Source organism: Schistocerca nitens, chromosome 8 (genome assembly GCF_023898315.1).
Source record: "Schistocerca nitens isolate TAMUIC-IGC-003100 chromosome 8, iqSchNite1.1, whole genome shotgun sequence".
NCBI lineage: Eukaryota > Metazoa > Arthropoda > Insecta > Orthoptera > Acrididae > Schistocerca > Schistocerca nitens.
Window position 1 is genome coordinate 529,211,552 of NC_064621.1, and position 9,407 is coordinate 529,220,958.

General features: G+C 43.3%; 1 pseudogene; it reads right to left on the reverse strand.

Annotated features, from left to right (window-relative positions):
• Positions 1-9,050: 9,050 nt before the first annotated feature.
• LOC126199853 (5S ribosomal RNA) lies at positions 9,051-9,168 on the reverse strand (annotated as a pseudogene).
• Positions 9,169-9,407: the final 239 nt, after the last annotated feature.

Sequence of the window (9,407 nt, forward strand, 5' to 3'; positions counted from 1 at the left end):
GCCTACAATCTCTGTTGAAAATTAAGAAGGCGTCATCGCGTTATCTCGCTTCTCTCCTTGTTTTTTGTTGTTGTATTCCTGTCGCCGCCGTTCTCGTCCATTGTGATCGCAGTCACCACTACAACGCCCTCTCTACCGTGTATCATGGCAACCCCTGTGTCGTTGCTGTCACCTCCGTTTGGTGCTCGTGTCGCCACACTATTTCAAGCTTTCTGGACATCGCTGCTGTCATTGCCTGCTCCTCCAATGGTGTGTTTCACCATTATTGGCGCCTCAGTGGAAATGTTTCGCCGCTGGTCTTCCTCTTCTGACACATATTGTACCTTATTGCCACACACCCATACGAAAATTCCCATCACCAGTGTCTTTTGCTCCTCCTCATATTGTGCTACAATTGCAACTACATGGAGCACTTCCTCTCATCCGCCACCCTACAGCCATTCTCCCTTTCGCACCATTTGATTGCCTGCTACACTTACTTCATTTATCTGTCCTTCACTTACAACAGTCGCTTCCCCATCTACTGCCACCTCCTTTCCTTATCCTTCCCATCCGTATCCACGCAGACTGTTTCGTCTGGAGTCTTTGGAAACACGTTGGGATAGCAGCGACTGCATTGAACTGGAAACGAAATAATACACAGAACAGTTCTGATAGCTTAAAACACAGTGGTGATCTGTTTCGACGCGACGTGCATTATCTTCGGACTGTACTTTCTAATTAAGAGTATAACGGAATAGAGGGACACATGCAATGTAATTAACATTATACGAGGGCCGTTCAGAAAGTAACCTCCAGTTGATTTAAAAAAATACACCAACTTAAATAAAAATATTTTAATATATACATCTTACAACTACATCTTTGCACTATTTTTCTACATAGTCTCCATAGCGATTGAGGCACTTATCGTATCTCTTCACAAGCTTTGAAATTCCTTCTGCATAAAAATCACTCGCTTGTGCCTGGAGCCAGCCTGTGACCGCATCTTTGAGCTCTTTGTCGTCATCAAACCGCTGTGACCCGAGCCATTTCTTCAAATGCATGAAGAGGTGATAATCACTTGGCGCCAGGTCTGGGCTGTAAGGTGGATGGTTGATAACGTCCCACTTGAAGGACTCAAGAAGGGTCGTTGTTCTGTGAGCAGAGTGAGGACGGGCGTTATCGTGCAACGTTTTCTCGTCCACTTTTAAATAAACGTACCCATTCACGGACAACTCCTTCACTCATAACTCTTGGTCCGTACACGGCACAAAGCTCACGATGAATAGCTGCTGCAGAATATCCTTTGGCTGTAAAAAACCTTATGACAGCACGCACTTCACATTTGGCGGGGTTTTCTATTGCAGCACACATTTCAAACTGCCACAAAAACTAAACTAGCGCAGGTACGACGTTCACTCGACCACGGCTTGATGCCGACTGACCTGTTGAGTGCGTGAACGCACAGATGGCGTCGCTACTCCCCCCACAACCCGCACTGTGACCAATCGGAGGTTACTTTCTGAACCGCCCTCGTATTAAACATAAATTATACGATGTGATACCCTGTGGTGTCATGTGTAGACGACGCCATGGAGCAATAATCGTGGATACCACCCACTGGTGGCGACCACTGTGTGGCGGCGTCATGGACTTAAATAGTGGAAGCACCGCCCTGCCCCTTGCCTGTGCCGTACGTCTTTAGCCAGTGGAATACAACATACGCGACACATGTCATACAACATGAATATAAACCTTAATACTATGCTGGGTACTACTGTAACTTACATCAGAGCAACAATTTATGTTTAGCAAATGATGCAATTAGCCACAAATGCATTTTAAATGTTTTAGTTTGCTATCATAAATGATTTCGGGCTACCGCGTCCATCTTCAGGTGGCTAATATTCATAATATGAAGTGTGGCACAGTAATTTATTTACAACTTGTGTGCTGTGTGGAATTCAACAACATGTACATCGATCTGGAAAAGCACATGGAGCGCAACCAAACAAATCGCCATCGACCGGAAATTATTGTGCGAAGAGACGACACGCTGTTGGTCAAAACATATGTGTAACTAAAAATATTAGCCATATGAAGATGGTCATGGTAGCTCGAAACTGGTTATGGCACGGAAATAAAATATCTAAAAAGTATTTGTGGCTGGTTTCCTTATTCAACAACTATCATGGATGGCTGCGGAGTTCACAAGATCCAGCCTGTATAGAATAGTAACAATCTGTATGTTACGCAGTTAAAATTTTACATAATATTGCATTAAAAGTCTAATTGAACAGATAGTGGTGTTATCTTAGTAGACTGCCACCTGCAGGACTTTGTGGATGTCAATGATGGGCTGCAAGATGCCGCTGGTTACCTAGCGACGTGGACACCTTATCGATAGCTATCAAAGATGCTGCGCTGCTGTCATACTGCTTTCTATTCGGATTCATATGATCTTCATATTTGCGTTGTTTGATTGTCGTTTTTCAACACCAACCGCCAATATTGCATGCAGTGCCGTGCACTGCAGAAAACTCCTTGAAATCAATATCCAGTCTCACCAGCGATACAGCCACTCCAACAACTCGTGCAGAATGCTGTGGAGTTAATGCAAAAAAACTTTTCTAAACAGACAAGGAGTGGGACTTGTGATATTTAACTCCAAGACACCACCACATAGCTGTCGACACAAGTGGGTGGTATCCACATTTTCTACTTCATGCCAGCGTCTCCACCCGCCATCACTGGGTGTAGTATCATAAAATTTATGTTTAACGTAATGTTAATTGCATGGCATGTCTGTCTCTGTTATGTTAAACTCGTAATTACAGAGTATGGTTCGAAGATTGCGCTGGTGTGGGCTGTCGCCAGCACATTGGTTGGCAAAGATGTAGCAAGAAGATCGATAGTAGCCAGCCGGTGTGGCTGTGCAGTTCTAGGTGCTTCAGTCTGGAACCGCGTGACCGCTACGGTCGCAGATTCGAATCCTGCCTCGGGCATGGATGTGTGAGAAGTCCTTAGGTTAGTTAGATTTAAGTAGTTCTAAGTTCTAGGGGACTGATGACCACAGATGTTAAGTCCCATAGTGCTCAGAGCCATTTGAACCATTTTTTTGATCGATAGTAGGTGCTGGATCAAGCATGCCTATGAGGATAGAGGCCAAAGACAGACTCGCAAGCAACACGGTGCCAACGCCCTCTCGACCGTTAGTATTTAGATTGCCGCCGCTGACGAGAGGGGGTCCGTAGGCCCTTACTATAAGTTTGCACTCGGCACAGGTCGATAGGGCAAACAATCGATAGTGTCGGGTTGCGAGAGCGAGTGTGAGTTGAAGAGTTCCCAGGTTGCGGGCCGTGCCGTGTGGAGGCCTGTTGATGTAAGGCAACGCTTACCGACAAAGGGAGTGGCCATCGCCGCGGTTTAACCCCTTTGTGTTAGAATAATACGGGAAAGTGAAGAAGTACAATTACGAGAGTGATCAGTGATATTTCCATGCCAATATTTTTGGTTTCGCGTCTACCGCGCCGGCATCATTTGGATTGCAGTGTTGGATTGCAGTGTTGGATTACAGTGATTGAATTTGCGTGTGACGATAATGAATAGCGAGGAAGCTTGTGCTGAGATTAGCCGTTATTAAATATGTATGACGAAGGCAGTGGCTGTCTCCTTTTTCTTGTGTTTTAGAGACGAATATAGGTTCTTGATTAATGAAGCTGTGTTGGCGTTCTTCTTGTCACCAGACATTTCATTATTACAGCATTTGAGAAGGACAAAGATGGAATGTAACAACTCCGTAGCAGTCAAATCCGATTGCCAGCTCCATTAGGTACACGGTCACATTAATTAATTATTATTTGGGCTGCTATCAGATCCCGATCGAGCGGGATACATAAATCGGAGGTGTTACACCCTTGGCTTACCGTCAAAGGACTAGTGCAATTTTCGGACGAATAGTAAAGGACAATAGGTAATGTTATCTTGCTTAACGCGAGAAAATACTTTTCAATTTTGGATCGAGACAGAGCATAAACTTTGAAATCGCGACAAGAAACAGTGCATTTTGAACAATACGAAGCAATAGCATCTTACGATTGTGGCTAAACTGTTTCCTTGCCATATTAGATAAGAATAATAGTGTCAATAAACTGTGTTATAATGTGCAAATGCGTAAATCCGCCCGAAAAACTGTGAAAAGTGGACACTAAAGAAAGACACGTGTGAACATTACTATAGCAAAACGAACCAAGAATTCGTCACGAAAGCCTTTAAGAAGTGTTTAGTGGTAGTATTTTGACTGAAATTGCTTTTTGAATAGTGAAAATCGGACAGCTTCATGTGGACCCATAAACTGTTATGCAGACGACATTTCTGTGGCGACGCAATTGTTGAGTGACGTCACGCAGACCCGTGTAGCAGTTGCGTCAAAGAGCTTCGATCTGCGAGGTGATTTCACACATCATCCCAACTACCTGTGCAAGGAGTAGTTCAAGCACAGACACACTACACTGAGCACCGACCCGGCATCTAGCGGCCGAACTACAAACTACACCCGCCTGCAGCGCCACGGAGCGGCCGGCTGAGAACTACGACGTCCTTCACAGCGAGCAGCACGACTTCGAAACACCGAGCGCCGACCCGGCATCTAGCGGCCGAACTACAAACTACGCCCGCCTACAGCGCCACGGAGCGGCCGACGGAGAACTACGACGACTCGCCACAGATCTTCAGCGCGACTTCACGCGGCTCCGGCAGCAGTACAGCGCCACGCCCACTTCAAACGTCAAAACATCGCGACTCGTGGTAACGTCAGTTGGTGAGTGAAGACGACTGGTGGGCATAACATTAAATTGTAGTGTGCAGTCTTCGCGGTAAATAAACAATTGTAAACGGAATTTCACATTAGGAAAAGTGCCCAATTACAGTAATTTCCGAAAAGTTTGCGAAACATACTCTGAAATATAGCATACTTATTTATGCATACTGCGCAGTCTAAATGGTGATTATACAGATATGCTTATTGTTTTTGGGGATTTTACATTTATAGATTTTATGAGTGGTGTGATTTATCTTATTTAGAACATTTTACATAAGCTGTGTATGTGAGAATTGATATTTGAAGTTATTAGGTTTTGAGAGTTGTTATGTTCGGTATTCATATGTATTGTATCAATTTTGGGATTAACTGAAGATACTGCAGTTACTGTTTGATTAGTTTCATGATAATTAGGAGTGGTTTGGGTTGCTAGAGGTTATTTTATATTGTTTGCCTGTGCATTAAAAATAAACCAAACATGTCTACTGAAGTTAAGCAGGTTTGTGAGGCAGTAGTTGAAAGGAAAGGGATAGGACAGGAAGACAGAGAGGATTCGGGAATCAGTGATTATGGAGTGTCATTAAATAGCCCATTAGCACATTCAACTAGTTATCCCGAGACACCGGGACAAACGACGAGAAATAAGCCAGTTTCAGAAGATGCAGATATACGGTCGATGTTAGCAGAGTTGCTAAAGGAGACCAAGGCATTAAAGGAAGATTTCCAAAAAACTGGAGAATCATTAAAGAAATATTTTCAAGAAAGGAGAGGAATATTCCACAAATCAATACAGGAAGATTTACGAGAATTCAGAGAATCATTAAAGGAAGATTTCCAAAAAACTAGAGAATCGTTAGAGAAAAGTGAACAAGAGATCAAAACATCGTACACGAAGATGGAATGTAATCTGAAGAAGGAAATGCAGGAGTTACCAGAACGACTGAAGGTGAACATCGATGAGAGAGAGAGTAAGCTACAGGAGAATATAGACCAAGTCCAGTGAGACATGGAGAAGATAGAAGGGAAGCTAACAAAAAAGATAGAAGACGATATTGAAGAAACTAAAGCCGAATTGGGAGAAAGAATCACCGAAGTGGAAACAAATTGCGATCATGGAATCGCCGAGGTGACGCAGGTGCAGAAACAATGCAACGATGCGGTTAAGGGGATAGGAGATAGGCCAAACCAATTGGCTGTCAATCTGAGAAATGCTATAGTCATGCAACGAGAAGAGGATAATCAGAGGGTTGCAATGGAAGGTGAGGCCTTCACTTGGGGAGTCAAGAAGAAGGAAGGGACTACTAGTTCTGATCAGTTTGAAGGAGAATTCTTGAAGAAATACTGGTCCAAAAGTCATCAGTGTGCAGCACTTGAGGACCTACTACACCGCAAGTCACTTAATACATGGAGAGGAACGTCGAAAGAGTTTGCCGAACATTTGTGGGAATTGAACGAGACCTTGGAACAACCCCTGAGTGATGACGTAATGATATCTGCGATAAAAAGAAGAATGAGCTGGAAAATGCAAGAAACTGTATCTGGGAGCCTAATTAAAGGTAGGGAGGCCTTGATGGAGATACTGGAGCAGTTGGAATCTGTTCGATCACAAGAACACAATCAAGCTAATGATCAAAACCGAGAGGGAAGTAATGACCCAAGGAATCATTTTAATCATTCGTCTGATTATATAGAGGAAGAGGTGGAGGGACCGGAAAACTGAATGACACTCCAGGTGAGGTCCGGTCAAGAGTGAGAGCTACAAGGACCCGAATAAACCTACTAAGATATATTTAGGACATTTAGTTGTTAAACGGACATTTGAAAAAGGAAAATGTTTATTTACATTGTGTTTTCTGATGTATTATAATTAAAATTGCATATTTCATATCGACGATTACCTGAGAATGGGTATAAAACCTGTAACAACTAATTTGTAGTATAATAATTCACATGTCATGTGTTCAAGTAATAATTTTTGATTGTATGTTGTGTGTTTCATTCAATATTGGACTATAGAGGACTATTGCTGTTTGATATAAAAAATTGTAATTTGGACAATGCCATGTTTATGAGATATAATAACTTTTTGTAGAAATTATTGTGGAGGCAGCCCACTACCGGAGTCGAGGGATTATTTGGTGAATTGTAAATTCATTAATTATTTACACTGTGTGTTTTGTTCAAATGTAGCAATGTTTAATTCCCTTGCCGATTCTTTTACGCCTGTGGCTCCAAAGAAGTTTTCGAGGGTGGGGATGTAAGGGGTCCGTAGGCCCTTACTATAAGTTTGCACTCGGCACAGGTCGATAGGGCAAACAATCGATAGTGTCGGGTTGCGAGAGCGAGTGTGAGTTGAAGAGTTCCCAGTGAAGAAATACAATTACGAGAGTGATCAGTGATATTTCCATGCCAATATTTTTGGTTTCGCGTCTACCGCGCCGGCATCATTTGGATTGCAGTGTTGGATTGCAGTGTTGGATTACAGTGATTGAATTTGCGTGTGTCGATAATGAATAGCGAGGAAGCCTGTGCTGAGATTAGCCGTCATTAAATATGTATGACGAAGGCAGTGGCTGTCTCCTTTTTCTTGTGTTTTAGAGACGAATATAGGTTCTTGATTAATGAAGCTGTGTTGGCGTTCTTCTTGTCACCAGACATTTCATTATTACAGCATTTGAGAAGGACAAAAATGGAATGTCACAACTCCGTAGCAGTCAAATCCGATTGCCAGCCCCATTAGGTACACGGTCACATTAATTAATTATTATTTGGGCTGCTATCAGATCCCGATCGAGCGGGATACATAAATCGGAGGTGTTACAAGTCTTAGTCTCAGTTTCAGTCACTACCTCAGTCTCAGTCACTAGCGCAGTCTCTCAGGCAGTAGCTCGCATTCCAAGTTGGCTTCTGTCAGTAGATTGCGACGAGAGTAGTGTTTATAACGCGAATTGTACTTGACCAGCGGTGAGGTTACTTGTACTTTACCAGCGGTGAGGTTAACGTGGACTATTGTTAGAAGAGCCTGTACCACAAATAGCTTCCTGTTCATGTAATAATGGACCGTGTTAATACATGTGTAGAGTTGTGTTGTAGAAAGAGGATACTGGCCACCAAACAATGTCCTTTCTCTTGATCCCTATGGTACAAGACTCAACAAAAATGATACACATAACTGGACACCAGTTATGAATTACAGTGTGTTTTTATTCCATCAAGGCTATTCTATACAATATTGTATTATTATTTCCTTTGTAGTATCAGTAGCCACTTCCCGAACCATTACAGTAAGGATAACATCCCACTGAAAAAAGTCACATGATTGTTAGCCTCATTATAATCCACTAGACAACAAGCTGCAATACCAGTTTAGTCTCTCTTGAAGGACCGGAACCTCCCACAGGTAACCTCTGCCAAGCCATATCCCACCATCTCTCATTCCTCCAATCACTCTGAAACGTCCCCTTTTTGAACAATTATACATGACTGTGCTTAAACTGACAATATTTTTAGCGCAACGCAATCTGACTCTCAATAATCCCTAGAAAAGAATGGCCCTGACTAACATTAACCTATACCTTTCACAAATCACTTACCTCACAAAAATCTTCGTTACTCGAACTACTGCAATACAGCGAGCGCCACTACTGCCAGCTAAATAAAAGATTCAAACTACGGAAGGCACTAACTACTGACAGGCGTAGTTAGCAAATGAAAGATTTTAATAGAGAACAAACAATGTATTTACCTCAATAGTGTTGAAAACTCATAATATACATAGTAGGTCATGACATCCTGTCTTACAAATTTCAAAACTCCGCCATCTCTCTCCCCACATCCACCACTGCTGGCGGCTCACCTCCAACTGCGCAACGCTACGCGCTGTTCACATCCAGCTGCCCAACACTACAATGGCAGACAACAATGCAAACTAGCCACAGACTGCACACAACACAGCCAGTGATTTTCATACAGAGCGTTACGTGGAGTTACCAATAAGAAAACATAAACAGCCTACTTACAACTCCTTCATCCTAAAAAACTAAACTAAATTTCAGGCCATGAAGGACCAAAGGTGCCGACTGGACGCCGTGTCATCCTCAGCCCACAGGCGTCAATGGATGCGGATATGGAGGGGCATGTGGTCAGCACACCGCTCTCCCAGCCGTATGTCAGTTTCTGAGACCGCAGCCGCTACTTCTCAATCAAGTAGCTCCTCAGTTTGCCTCACAAGGGCTGAGTGCACCCCACTTGCCAACAGCGCTCGGCAAATCGGATGGTCACCCATCCAAGTGCTAGCCCAGCACGACAGCGCTTAACTTCGGTGATCTGACGGGAACCGGTGTTACCACTGCGGCAAGGCCGTTGTCTCCTTCATCCTACTTTCACAAAGAAATCTCCTAAATGCCTCAACACAAAATCCGATTCCAATATCGTATACAAAAACCACAACCCAAACCTGCCTAGCTCAGATAAGAGAAATTGGGGCTCATATGGAGGAAAATAGACAATCAGTTTTCCCTCATTCCATTTCTGAGTGGCACAGGAGAGGGAATCACTAATAGTGGTAAAAAGTACCTAAAAAGTACCTTCCACAGTGTGCCATATG